The sequence below is a fragment of the Pleurodeles waltl genome, chromosome 6 (assembly GCF_031143425.1).
Source record: "Pleurodeles waltl isolate 20211129_DDA chromosome 6, aPleWal1.hap1.20221129, whole genome shotgun sequence".
Lineage (NCBI taxonomy): Eukaryota > Metazoa > Chordata > Amphibia > Caudata > Salamandridae > Pleurodeles > Pleurodeles waltl.
Window position 1 is genome coordinate 1,245,914,684 of NC_090445.1, and position 14,172 is coordinate 1,245,928,855.

The following is a 14,172-nucleotide window of genomic DNA, read 5'->3' on the forward strand; positions in this document are numbered from 1 at the left end:
ACAGGTCCATTAGAACACTTCAATCACAATTCTGATTGACATACAATACCAACATGTCAAGTAGACCCCAGCAAAAGCTTACACCTAAGTGGCACATACTTGTGTCAAAACATAGGCATGCCATCTGGATTCACTAAAGTTGCCCACAGGATAATCAGGATCTCAAATAGCTACAATTGCATGGCTGAAGTCTTGCAATCATAATAACCATTCAACATCAAGGAGATCTCTCCATCCTCAAAGCTGTGCCACATGCAGCAGACGTAAGTTAACTTTTGGCAGATAATAGTATCCCATTGCAAAGTCTATTCCCAAATTTCACACATAAGGTCTTGTACACATCTATTTGGCTCATACATAATGTACCAGCAATTAGCAATGATGCCATGAAATCCTGCTATTTTGAATACAAAAGTGCAATATCTTGGAGTAGATGACATGGAAATACCCATGTCACACTGTAAACATTTCAACAATGTACACTTCAACAAGTGACACCTGTTCCAATAGAGTCAAGGCGGTAGTATCCATGTTACTTACATAGGCCTCACATGTACCATTGAAAGGAACACTTTTGATGTTAGGTTCAATATGTCAAAGAGGGATGAATCAATACACCCCAGGATAGGCACCACTAATGTCTGACACTCATTACAATTACATTATCTTAGTGTTTCTGTTGTAACGATCTGTCCTTTGCATGTTGGAGAGACACAGAACTTCCAATAACTAATAGAAGGACCTCAACTTGTTGTCCCATGAGAAGCAACATCACTATCCACATCTTGGACATGCCAGCTCTGGTATCTGCCTGTAGATTAATGCCTATACCCAAACACATGTGATGTCAACATCACTGCAAGTCACTCCATGATGCATGCCAAAAGTCAGAGCACAATCCTCAACCATTGCACATGTGCAGTGCACTATAACACATGAATCCACATCAAGGGCATAAAAAAAACAGAGCGGTTCCACAATCTGGGACTTACTGTCATGTCCCTCATTGCTACTGCAGTTCTACATGCCAAATGACATATGATGATACTTTTCCATGCACATACATGTGAGGGGATATAGACTTCATCCCATCAACATGGGTATACCATGGATGTGACTGCTGTGCTGCCCTCAAATGCCCATCAAGCTCCGAGTAGGCCACCACCAGAGTGTGGGCCATTGGGGGGGGTCATTGTCCAATGGGCACCCCGCCCACGTTGTGAGACAGCCCCAGCTGGGCCTCCGTGATCTTCTGGGCCCAGAGTCTCAAGTCCTCCCACCTCTTGCGACAGTGGGCGCTCTGTTTGCTGTGGACCCCTAGGATCCACACCTTCTTGGGGATGGCTCTCCATATCCCTTTCTTCTGATGGGCACTGATCTGCATGGATGCAAAAGACAAGAGAAGAAACTATGTCCACAAGTCCCATCCAAAATGGTCACATACTTGTCAGTACACAAAGCTAAGAACATTCTTCTTTTGCCCAAACTGCCCAAGTGTGGCACATGCTAGCCATTGAGTACAAGGACATGACTACAAACACTTCCCAATCTGCTGATCCCCCCACCACCCTACTCAGGCTCTCCACTGACTAGGTAGGTCAACTGACATCTAGTGGGACATGCTCTAGCAATCTGACTGGGATTTGAGGAACTATGGAACACATCACAGACTGTGGCTTCTGAAAGATAGACTCCGTAGTCATGAATGAAACACTGACACTGATTCTCTGCATACAGTTCCTACAGGCTACTGCCAGAGTACAAACTCAAACATTACACAGGGGTAAAAATGAGGGGACTGGCATGGTGGGCACAGAAAGTGTCTACCCAGGCCATGTGTGGACATTTGGTCTTACAAATACATACTCATACCACCTCAGGGGGTGGGGTTCTGTGTCATGTACTTGTTCCACAGAACATGCTTTGGACATATGTGTGCATTCTGCAGAGATGGCATCCAACAAAAGCATGCATTCTCCATTTGTTGACATGACCAAGCTACTGATTCACATATCATGGCTTACTAGGAATCAACACACTGTCAACACTGTGGGACTATCATTTATGAAATAAGCCTACACAGGACTAATTTGACCTGTGTGAAGGTGACAACAGGGCTGTGTGAATAAGGGACCTGTCAGGGGGCAGATACACACATCGACAATGATGTCAAGTGCAGATTGGTCACAGATCATTAACTCTCCCCTAAAAACATTTTCATACTCATCAGGGAAAGATCCTCAATAAACTGCAAATTAGCACAAAGCCTAGATTAGGCCACATGACAGGATCAACTGGGATACAGGGAGTAGGCACACTGCCACAGTTGCATAGCAAAAGTGACTCAACACCAGCCTAGACTTGGACAAATACTGGGAGACACATTTGACAGTCTCAGGTCTTTGCAGGCTGAGCAGACAGAACCTAAATGTAGCCAGCAGCAATTTAGCATGTGTTGTGTACATGGCAACCTGAAGGGCAGAATGAGTCAGGATGTGCCTTCAAAATAACTGTTTAGCAAGGCCAGATGTAGTTTTAAATCTCAGGGGCAACATACACACACCTCACACATACAACATGCATGCACAGTTCATGCTGTCATACAAGTAAACGTTGTCTCACATTGATAACATCCATGTGGTAAGAGATATATGGAGGTGGCTGTGATGTCACCTCACCTAGTTTTGTGCATCCTATATAAGGTAGAGCAGGGAAATATAAAAACACACACAACAATGTGTTAGGACTCAACATCTGGCACTGAACACAGATGCATTCACATTGACTCTTCCATTGACACCTCACCAACTGCACCTCCATGGCCTTGACTTCATATTCTGGCACATATGGGCACAATCTAACCTGTGAGGAGGGATTATGTAGTAAAATAAAGAAAAATAAATATGAGCATGAGGGACTTACCTGCTCCTCCTATGCACCATAAAGCTGTTCATACAGGGGTAGGACCTCTGTGACCAGCCTCTCCAGCTCCTCCGGAGAGAAGGCAGGGGCCCTATCAACTGCTGGACGTGGCATTATTGCTCCCAGATGTGGTACACAGCAGCTCAGGTAGTGGAGGTCTTGCTGGCAGCAGTGTCAGGAGTCAAGTGAGAGTTTGGAGAACATAGCAGTCATGTTCACCACCTGCGCTGCCATCACCTCTGGCGGACACAGACATTGACCTGCGACCACCATTGAAAACAATGTTAGGCTATGGCTGTGTTTACCATGGTTGCAACTGCCTACCGCAATGACGACTTGCGCTGGAAGTCATGGGGGGTTCCTAAAGTCCAATGGAGTAGGTCAGGCAGCTGCCATTTTAGAGGCTTGAATGCATTATATGCCTAAAAAATGCGCCACAACTATGAACATTTTGTTTTTTCCAGTGATAAGTGCCTGTCTTGTCCTGTCATGTAAGTCCTATTACACAGACACGATTTTTGTACATTGTTAGGAACATATGGCAATTTGCTTTGGGGCACACTCCCCTCGACAAAGGTCATTTTAAAGCTTGGGACATGAAGTTACAGTTCGAGTGGCAAGTTTCATGCACAAATTGTTAATGACTAGATAGATGATGTGTACTCATGTGTTGCAAAGCAGGAAGGTAGCATGTTTCTTCTTTGTGATTAACAGTTGTGATGTGCACTGTGTATCATGTCCTCAACTTACAACGTCTTGCCACAGTTTGTCATTGACATGCATCATGTATGTTGCAAGGGACACATTGAATGAAGGCCAGAATAATTTCATGTTATACATAGGTACCCAGACAGGGGAGGATCAGACAACCTCCTGTCTATTGTCCACTGCCAGACCTTCAGACCATGGAAGTGCACCACATCATCCACATCTACCGTCTGAGTTGGCAAACAATCATGGATCTATGTTGTAAGTTGGAGCCAGTTCTGATACCTGCCATTCATCATCCAAATAGCATACCACCAATTGCACAAGTCATGGCAGTGTTGCACTTCCTGGCCACAGGGTCCTTCCAAAATACAGTGGCCTTACCTTCTAGGATGTCCCAGCCTATGTTCAGTCTGGTTTTGTATTATGTACTCTCAGCAATGTTGAAGCACCTGGACATCTACATCTGGTTTCCTCAAAGTTAGGATTTTGTCCAGGTGAAGGCTAAGTTTTATAATTTGGTACACATCCCACATTTGGTGGGAGCCATTGATGGTACACATGTTGCCTTGGTCCTACTGCACGGCAATGTACAAGTGTGCCGCAACTTAAAGAGAGTCCATTACATCAATCCCCAAGTTGTTTGTTTAGTGGACCCCTACATTTCACAGGTCTGTGCCCGTTATCAAGGTTCAGTCCATGATGCCTTCATTATGCGGAACAGCGCGATCCTCCAGATGATGTCATGACTGTACCCATAGAAGGCCTGGCTGGTTGGTAAGTCACATATGTCTTGTTTGTTTGTGTGCAATTGGTTGCTGCAAAATTGTGATGAGAGGGACTCATAGTTGCACATATGCCCCTTTCTATAAGAGGGGACTCTGCTCAAACCGTCCATGGTTGCTGACACTGATGGGGAACCCAACTATACATAGGGAAGTCTACTTCAAAGATGCACATGGAAGAACACGGTGTGTTGTGGAGCAGGCTTTTGGGCTCCTGAAGGCCGGATTTAAGTGTCAAAACATGATAGGTGGAGCCCTCCTCTACTCACCCGAAAAAGTTTGTAAGATCATAGTGACCTGCTGCATGCTCCACAAAATTGCGCTGTGGAGGGATATCACATATATTCCAGATGAGGGGGAGCTAGCAGTGCCACCGGGTGAGAATCCTGAAATGCCAAGTGAGAATAAAACTCATGAAGAGAAAGGTGAAGACTTGCGGGCAGATCGCATCAATCACTACTGTATTTGAGTGTAAGTATGTAATCTTATGTGATTCCTGTAACTGTATGAGAAACAATAGTTGTCAGGATGTGTTGAGTAGGTTTTTTCCCCAAAAGACATGGGATCTTATGCTTTGCAGTACACAGCCAAGGTTTGCTTGCTAAGTCAGACTTGAACATTTCACTACTTTGATTATCTGCTTTGTTTGTGTCAGTCTAATTGCAATGTAAGTGGATCTACTGATGTTTGATATGAGGTTTTGGTCATATGTAATATATTTCTAGCCTAAACTCGTTGTATTGTTTCTGACCAGGTACCTTCACCATGCCATCCTCGTGTGGGCTTTTCAGAGTTATGACATTGGCAGGTATCTGTTGCTGTTCTGACATGTGAAGTGGACATGGATTGATTCAGGTAATGTTGGTCACAGATTTAGGGTGTATGAGTCCTGTGTCAATGAAGCTTGGACAGTGGGTGGGTGGAATTCTAAAGGTAGCAAGCAATGTTTTAGTGATAGGTGAGTTTATTGACATAAGTGCAGGAAATAATTGAGAGATGCAGCAGAAGAGTAAAGTGGAGAAATCAGTCATGGTGGATGTAATCATATTAGTAGATGCCACAACATTTGAAGTCCAAAGTCAAGTGTCCTACTACCATAGGAAATGGAAGGTGGACAAAGACCTGTCAACAGAATAAATATGTGGCACTCAAAGGAGTTCCTTCAGGAAGAGGTCACTTGCTGGTAGTGGTTGGTGGTTTGCCATCTGTATCTCCTGGATGGTTGGGTGGACATCCCTGCTTATGGGGAGAGGGCGTGTTCTGCTGTTACAGAGACAAGGGTGTCTGAGGTGGGTCCTTACCCTGACATGGCTTCCCTTCCAGTGGCTGCCACAGATGTTGACGGGACTGATGTTGTTTGGCCAAAGGAAGGAGTGTGATGTTGCTCATGGTCCCTGATCACGGTATTGCTGATCTCCCTGAACACCCCTGATAGGGAGGCCAGGATAGTGTTGGTGGCCTTCTATTTAACCAGAGACTCACTGTGCAGCTGCTTGATCTCTCTGAGTTCGGCAACTACCTGGTCCATCATGCCTTGGGATTCTTGATAGGCTTCCAAGACTTGGCTGATGGTGTCATGGCCAGGACCATCCCCAGCAGCCTCATGCCGCCAGTCCACAATATCCCTCCCATGCACGCTACCCGCATGTGCCTGCACCCTTGGCACAGCTTTTTCCCTACAACAGCATCCAAGACCATCATTGTCAGAGATGAGATGGTTGTCACAGTTCTCGGGACACAGGTTGGGGGGCGAATGACTGCCCGCAATGTAGATGCAACCGGGTTGGGAGGACTCGATGTGGTCACTGTGATGCTCACTGGTGTCATCTGACCAGGTTGCCGTGATGGGCCAGAACCATTTTCAATGTCTGGACATCCAGGAGTGTTGTCCTCAATGAAGGCTTCATCCATGGGGGTACAGTCAGTCTCTTGAGTGGGCTTAGTGTTCCCAGTGGGAGCTAGACCTTGATGTGGGAGATACAATGTTACAGGTTGTATTGTGAAGTCTACATACAATAGTTTACAGTGACATTTAGCAAAGGCCATGTACACAATGGATTTGTAGGTTTTCCTTATGTGACGAGGACAGATGCTAATAATTGTACTGACGTTACATTTGAATAACATGACAATTCCATTTCAGTAAACCAGCTGAAGAATGTATGAGTTCATTAGCACTTGGGAGGATCGTCATAGACTTGCATCTTGCCAGCAGTACAGGCAAAACAGTGTCTGGGCAGAATGTGGTTTAGGTCATTTATGGCCTAGTTGACTGTTATGCAGGCAGACCCAGAATGTTGTTGTATATGTAATTGTTGTTATCATGTGGTCAGTGCATTGTCAATGTGTCTGTTGCCAATATCATTCAGGTGATGCATCTTAAGGCCTTTGATTTTTTTCTTTTTGATGCTTCACACAAGTTGAGCTGTCCTTCCTGTCCACAATGTTTTTTTGTTATCTTGGCTGAGCTGCTCAAAATGTATCTTGGTGGATACCCACATCACAGAGTATACCATGATCTGAATCTTGTCCCTCCCGGGTGGGTAAACCTCATTTGTGAGTTCATAGACAGATGCACAATGTCATATGGGCACTGGCCTGGCCTTCCTAGAATCTACAACCATGTTACTCCAAGTACGACCCAAGTATATACAGGTCATCCTCTCAGATGAGTACACTTCCAATGCAAGTTGATGAACAAGGATATTTGGACATATGTACACTGGGCTTGTGTTTGGATTGGAGGAGACAGAGCCTCCTGGCCTCAGCAGTCATGCCACTCCTGTACTTCATGCACTTGCTCTATGTCACCCTCCTCCTCCAGGTGTGTACACTTCATGAGTGATTTCCAAAATAAGGGTATATTTGCTAGTGTACACTGGACTGGTGTATGGAGTGACAGTAAGGGAACCTCCTGTGAGTTGAAGCGATAAAACTCCCTGTATTACACACACTATACTGATGGATTTTTCCCGTGAGTACATTTCAATTATGATTTGGTACACAGGTGTATTATGGAGGAGGACACAGTTTTGTTGTTTGTGTTCGGGAGCATTGCCTGCTGTGAGTTGTAGTCCTGTCACTCTCACTGCTTCACAATATCTGACAGATGCCAACTCCCCCAGTGAGTACAAATCATTTGAGATTTAAAATAATGTTGTCTTCAGGGAAGGAAACACTGTTCTGCTGTTTTCAGTGACAGTACCAGTGCCTCTTGGCCTTAGCGGGCCTGTCAGTGCCTGTACTACACACACAGTATACAGATTTCATCCTTCCAGATGAGTACACTTCAATAGGGAGTTCAGGGACAAGGGTCATTTGAGCAGAGGACAGTGTGTTGGCTGAGTGGAGTGACAGTACCAGTGCCTCTTGGCCTTATCAGTCTTGTTAATGTCTGTTCTACACACACGCTAAACAGCTGTTATCCTTCCAGCTGGGTGCGCTCCAATGGTGAGTTCAGGGATAAGGGTCATTGGAGCAGAGGACACTGTGTTTGCTGAGTGGAATGACAGTACCAATGCCTCTTGGCCCTATGAGTCCTGTCAGTGCCTGTACTACACACTCACTATACAGATGTCATCCTCTGAGGTGGGTACATTCCAATGGGGGGTTGACAAACAAGGTAATTTTGAGTAGGATACACTGTTCTGACTTTTGGAATTGTAGAACAGTGCCTGCTGGGAATTGTAGTGCTGTCATTCCCTGTACTACACACCATATACAGAGATCTTGTTCCACCAGGTGTCTACTCCACATGTGGGATGCCAGACCGGGGTCTATGGACAGGTGAACACTGGGCTGGTGAGTGGGGTGACAGTGAAGGTTGCAAAAGGTGATCAGTGAGCATGCATGACAATACATTTTGGTGATATTTTTGTGTTGTGTCTTACCAGACTCCACTCCACCAGGTATCCCTGTCAAGCCCTCAGGATGCAGGATGGCCAAGACCTTCTCCTCACAAGATGTGATTTGTAAGGGAGTTGAGGGGGGACCACCACCAGTCTTCTGGACCTGCAGCTGGTACCTGGATGCCATGGAATGGACCTTCCCCTGAGGCCGTTCTACCTATTCTGATGTCGTCTCTTGTGCGCAGGGTGTGGCCTCCAGAATTCACTCTGTCGACTATCCTTTGTCACATTTCAATTTTCTTGGCAATAGTAGTGTACTGGATTTGGGCTCCAAATAAATGTGGCTCTACTCTTATAATTTCATCCACCATTACTCTTAACTCATCTTCAGTGAAACAATGATTTTTCTGGGGTGACATGGTGAGGATTAAAAAATAAGTGGTGGGAAATTAACCGGTGACAGTGACTTAAAAAAGTGCAAATGGTTGTGATTGGAAATAGGAGTGTGTTGAGGGTGTGGGATATTTGCTTAGGGAAAGTTGTGGGGGTGCCTAATCAATGGCTTGGTAATTTTTGGATGTGCTCTGGCTTGGGTGTTTGGCATTGTAGATGCAAAGGATTGTGGTCAGTGAAGGGGTGTGTTTTATGGTATGCTATGCATGTGTGTAAGGTGTGGCAATGTGTATCAGCTGTGCTGTTCTCAAATCCATCCAATATGGTTTTGTGTATTACTTTGCGGACAGCGAACCTCCATGGTTCGGACCGCCATGGGTGTCCGCCACTGCGACTTTTGACTTGTTATACGTTTGGTGGTTGGTTGATGGGTTGTCAGAACTGGTGGTCTGACTGCCAATTTCCCACCTTCAATGGTACTAGTCATGTGGGGTTTTTGGCTTACTTTTTGCCGTCCTGCCTGTTTAACTCGTAATGCATTAGTCTTATGACCTCCAACATGGTGGTCTTTTGGTGGCCGCCACTATGGCGGGCTGGCGGTCCAACCGCCAAACTGGTTCTCTAAGAACCAAAATCTGCATGTTATTGCCCATTATTGGTGAAAAACTGGTGATTAGGTGTTATTTATTGCACCCAATAAACTACAACTGAACAGAGTGTGAATTTATCAGACATGATCAATTTTGTACCAATTAAAGACCAACTCGTAATGAGGGCCTTTATTTCCAACATAGTCTGTAGAGCTTGAGTGCCTTGAAAATGCTTTCTAATTTCATATATCTTGCCAATGTGAGACGTAACGGTGCAGGCTGTGACTTTGTATGCCCTGAAAGGGTAATAATACAAGCTTCTAGGTGAAAGTGTCAAAGGGGGCTCCTAACAACTGCTCCCAGCTGGGACAGAACTCATACATAGGTAGTTATTGATTGTCTGTGAAGTGCACTGTGTGAGGATGAGCTTCAAGCTAGAGAGGAAAAAGAGTCTTCATGACCCCACTGCCTTGGAGGCTACTGATGTGAGGCACACACTCTTGGTAGACTGCTATTCACTGCATGTTTTTACGTGTTGACACACTGCACTGGAAGATTCTCTGGGGTTGACCCAGCAGCTGGTTCAACACAATGAAACATAACAAAACAGGAACCCATTGTGGGCTATTCTCAAAGATAAGTTTACGTATGACTAAGGGCCTGATTTCGATTTCAGGGGGTGGGTTTCTTCATCACAACGGTGATGGATAGCCTGTCCACCGAAATATAAATCCCATTATATCTAAATCAGGCCCTAAATCTCCATGTGTAAATTTATTCTCACACTTTGTAGTAAATATACTACTTTTGGCTAATCGCCATTTACAAAAGTAAATTTACTACTAGAGTGAAGACTTACAAGTCTTACAAGCACAAAAAGATGATGAACGGAATGCTGAACATTGTAAAACATTCACCCCCAGTCACAGATCTGGGTTAAATCCATCATTTTTTTGCTCACCATGTCACCCCAGTTTGCACCGAGCCATATGCAAATCAGTCTTGACCCTGCTCCCCATGGGAACAGTTCAGCCCAAACTGCCAAGCCGGGTCCTCCCTGACTGGAAACAAGCACCCTGTGACTGGTTTCGGGGAATCACACCTCATCAGCCAGGCTAGCTTGAATCCAGTGGCACACCAATCAAGGTGCCAACATCTAGGCATACCCTGGCAACTTAGGGCCATCTAGGAGTGATATAGGCCTGTATTTCTTAGGCTGGGCTTTGCCCCCTTTTTTGTAAATAGGAATTATTTCTGAAATGTCCCATGTCGGGGAGGGCCAACCATAGCAACTGCATTTAAAACATTGGTGAGCTGTGGGCCAGCAAATCCTGTCCATCTGTAAATACATCTAGAGTCAACCAATCTGGGTCTGGCGCTATGCCCTTCTTGCTTTCATCCAAGGCCCTACGGACCTTGGTATATTCAAGAACCAAGGGGATACTGGTGGTCTCTGTTGAATCCCTTTGCCCTTCATCCTCTTTGTCTGCCAGGGAATTCTGAGTGATGTAAATATTGGAAAATAGATCTATCCAGTGCTGGTGCTGAATATGGACTCAGTTGAGGGGGCCTATTTTATCCCTACAATATGGGGTATTAACCACTTGCCAAAAGGTTGCGATATCTTTTTGCAGGCTCGCCTGATGGAGAGCGTGCCAGGCATCTTCCTTCATCTGTTTTTCCCTAGCTGCAAACAGTGACTTATAAAGTGCATGTTCATTCTTGATTAGCACCTCAGCACAGGATTTGACATGGAGTACAACGTGGAGGGCCATATGGGCTTTAGTACAGGCACTGTCGAACCAACCACAAGAGTTAAGGCCACATGATCGCTGAAGTCAGTGAATTTGGAGTTAAAATCACTAACAGTGTCAATCAGGGTTTCAGAGACCACAATAAAATCAATAGTTGAGGTGCACATATTCTCATAAAGGTAGGGTCAAGGCTTGTATTTGCTAAGTCCAAATCATTGGTCATAGTCAGGTTATACTTAACCATGAAATTGTTCTATATATTCCCATGTGAGTCATGTGAGAAATGTTTTGAGGGCTCCTCATTAGAGTTCACTAATCCACATACCAGCTTAGCTGGCAGTTTTCAGCGGTGGGCATTGAAGTCTCCTATGAAAAACACTTGTAGGGGCTGAGGGTGATCATTAACAAATGCATGGAAAGAATCTTACTGGTGTGATACCACATGAATTCTCTTGGCATCAAAATCATTGTTATAAAAATTAACTAGGACTCTGTCCTACTTGTGAGAAAGTAGCCTCTTTCTAGCATGGTTACCCCCATTTGTCAGTGTTTGTCAGTATGTTTTAATTGTGTCACTGGGATCCTGCTAGCCAGGGCCCCAGTGCTCATGATGTTTGCCCTACATGTCAATCTGTTTCACTGTTTTTGTCAGTATGCTTGACTGTGTCCCTGGAGTCCTGCTAATCAGAACTCCAGTGCTCTCTCTGGTTCCAAATTTGTACCTTCATACTGGTAATCTAGTATTCCACTCCAAATTGGCATACTGGACCCCCCTTATAAGTCCCTAGTATATGGAACCTAGGTATCAAGGGCATTGGGGTTCCAGGGGATCCGTATGGGATGAAGCATTTCTTGTGCCACCGATAGGGAGCCTATACAAAGACTTCTTCGGGACTGCCATTGCACCATGAGTGAAAAGTCTAAGCACTATTTCACAGCCATTTCACTGCACCAGGTCACTCATAAGTCACCTATTTGTCTAACCTTCAGACCCTGAAGGCTAGGTGCATAGTACCTGTGATGTGAGAGCCCCCCTGCACTAGCAGAGGTGCCCTGCTTGCATAATCCAGTCTGCACCGGTTCAGGGACCCCCAGTCCCTGCTCTGGTGCGAAACTGGATAAAGGAAACGGACCACTCCCCTGTTCATCACCACCCCTAGGGTGTTGCCCAGAGCTCCTCCAGAGTGTCCCTGGGTTCTGCCATCTTGTTTACAGGATGGTCAGGGAATTCTGGGAGCTTCTGAGTGGCCAGTGTCAGCAGGTGACATCAGAGACCCCTCCTAATAGGTGCTTACCTGCTTAGGTGACCATTCCCCTTTTCAGGGCTATTTAGGGTCTCTCCTCTGGCAGTTTCTTCAGATTCGGATTGCAAGACTCCAGCAGGAATCTTCTGCATCGTTTACTTCATCTTGTACCAAAGGATCAACTGCTGACTGCTCCAGGAGCTCTACAAAACTGTAACAAAGAAGGTAAGACGACATCTACAATATTGTATCTTCAGCTCCTTCCAGCAACTGCAACAGTCTCCATGTCATGCATCCTCCGAGGACTGCCCGTCTTCAGCCTGCACCAGAAGAACAGAAGGAATCTCCCATGGAGTGACGGAGACACTTCTCTGCTTCAGCAGGCACCTCTCTGCAGCGGCGACCGGTGGCTTGGGTCCCCGCTCCAGATGATAGGCGTGGATCCAACAACACGGGTGGTGGATTAAAGTGACTCCTGCAGTCCCAACGTTCAGCTGTCCAATTTTGGTGCCTCCCCACGCAATGTAGTTGCCAAGTTTTGTGTGCGAGCTTCCCAGAATTTTGTTCATGCACAGCACAGATTAGACCCCCAGCACTCCATCCTGTGACACACAGCTTTGTGAGTGGTTCTCCAGCGGTGTGGGAATCCTTTGTGTTGTGCTGGTGGGCCTCCATTTGCACCTTCTTTGACCTCGTGCTGTGGGACTCCTGTGCGCGCTGCCTGGTCTTCTGAGGTCTCTCTGAATTTCTGAGAGCCCCCTCTGTCTCCGCTTCCTGAGTAGAGGCCACCAGGTCCCTCCTGGTCCCGGGCAATGCCATTTTCTGCTACCAAAGCTTGTTGGCGGAATCCAGTGACGCAAACCAAACTGCATTCATCCATCCGGAGTGGGACATCTTCTGCATCTTCCAGGAACCCGCATCTGTCTTTTTTGGTGCTATACTGACTGTCTCTCACTGGTGGTTTCACTTTTGCATCTTCATCCGGGCTAGCAGCGGCTCCTATTCTCCATGGACTCTTCAGTGCTTCGTGAATTTGGTCCTCTTCTTCAATAGGTCTTCAGGTCCAAGAATCCACCGTTGGTGTCTTGCAGTCTCTTCTGGTTCTTGCATTATCTTCTAGCACAACTTCTAGTGTGTTTTAGGAAACTTGTTGTGTTTTACTCCTGCTTTCCTGGGCTCTGGGGTGGGGTGCATTACTTACCTTTGGTGTTTTCTTACACTCCCAGCGCCCCTCTACACACTACACTTACCTTGGTCAGAAACCGACTTTCACATTCCGCTATTTTAGTATATGGCTTGTGTTCCCCCTAGGCCCATTGCTACCTATTGTGATTTTCACTATTTGCACTGTTTTCCTACTGTGCACTTACCTGTTTCTGGTTACTAGTATATATATTGTGTGATTTACTTACGTCCTAAGGGAGTATAGCCTACAAAGTATTTTTGGCATAGTGTGACTAAAATAAAAATACCTTTATTTTTGAAACACTGAGTCTTTCATGTGTGTAAGTACTGCATGAGTACAGTGGTATTGCAAGAGCTTTGCATGCCTCCTTGTTGAACCTTGGCTGCTCTGCCTACAGCTACCTCTAGACAGTCTGACTTCTAGACACTTACTACATTTCATTTCACTAATAAGGGATAACTGGACCTGGTATAAGGTGTAAGTACTTTACGTACCCACTACAAACCAGGCCAAGCTGCTACACTACTCTTTCTGCAGTTCAAACACAAGTAAATGGAAGAAAACGTAATGATTAATGATCTTAAACAGCTTCCCAGGAAAGGTGTTTCTAATATATGTAGCTAAACCACCCTTTGCTCTACCTGATTCTGAGGGCTGGGCCGGAGTGCTAAACACCAGTAACCATCAATTAATCTTTCCTGGCGTGCCCAATTTCTTGAAAGCATAAGATATGGTATTTAGT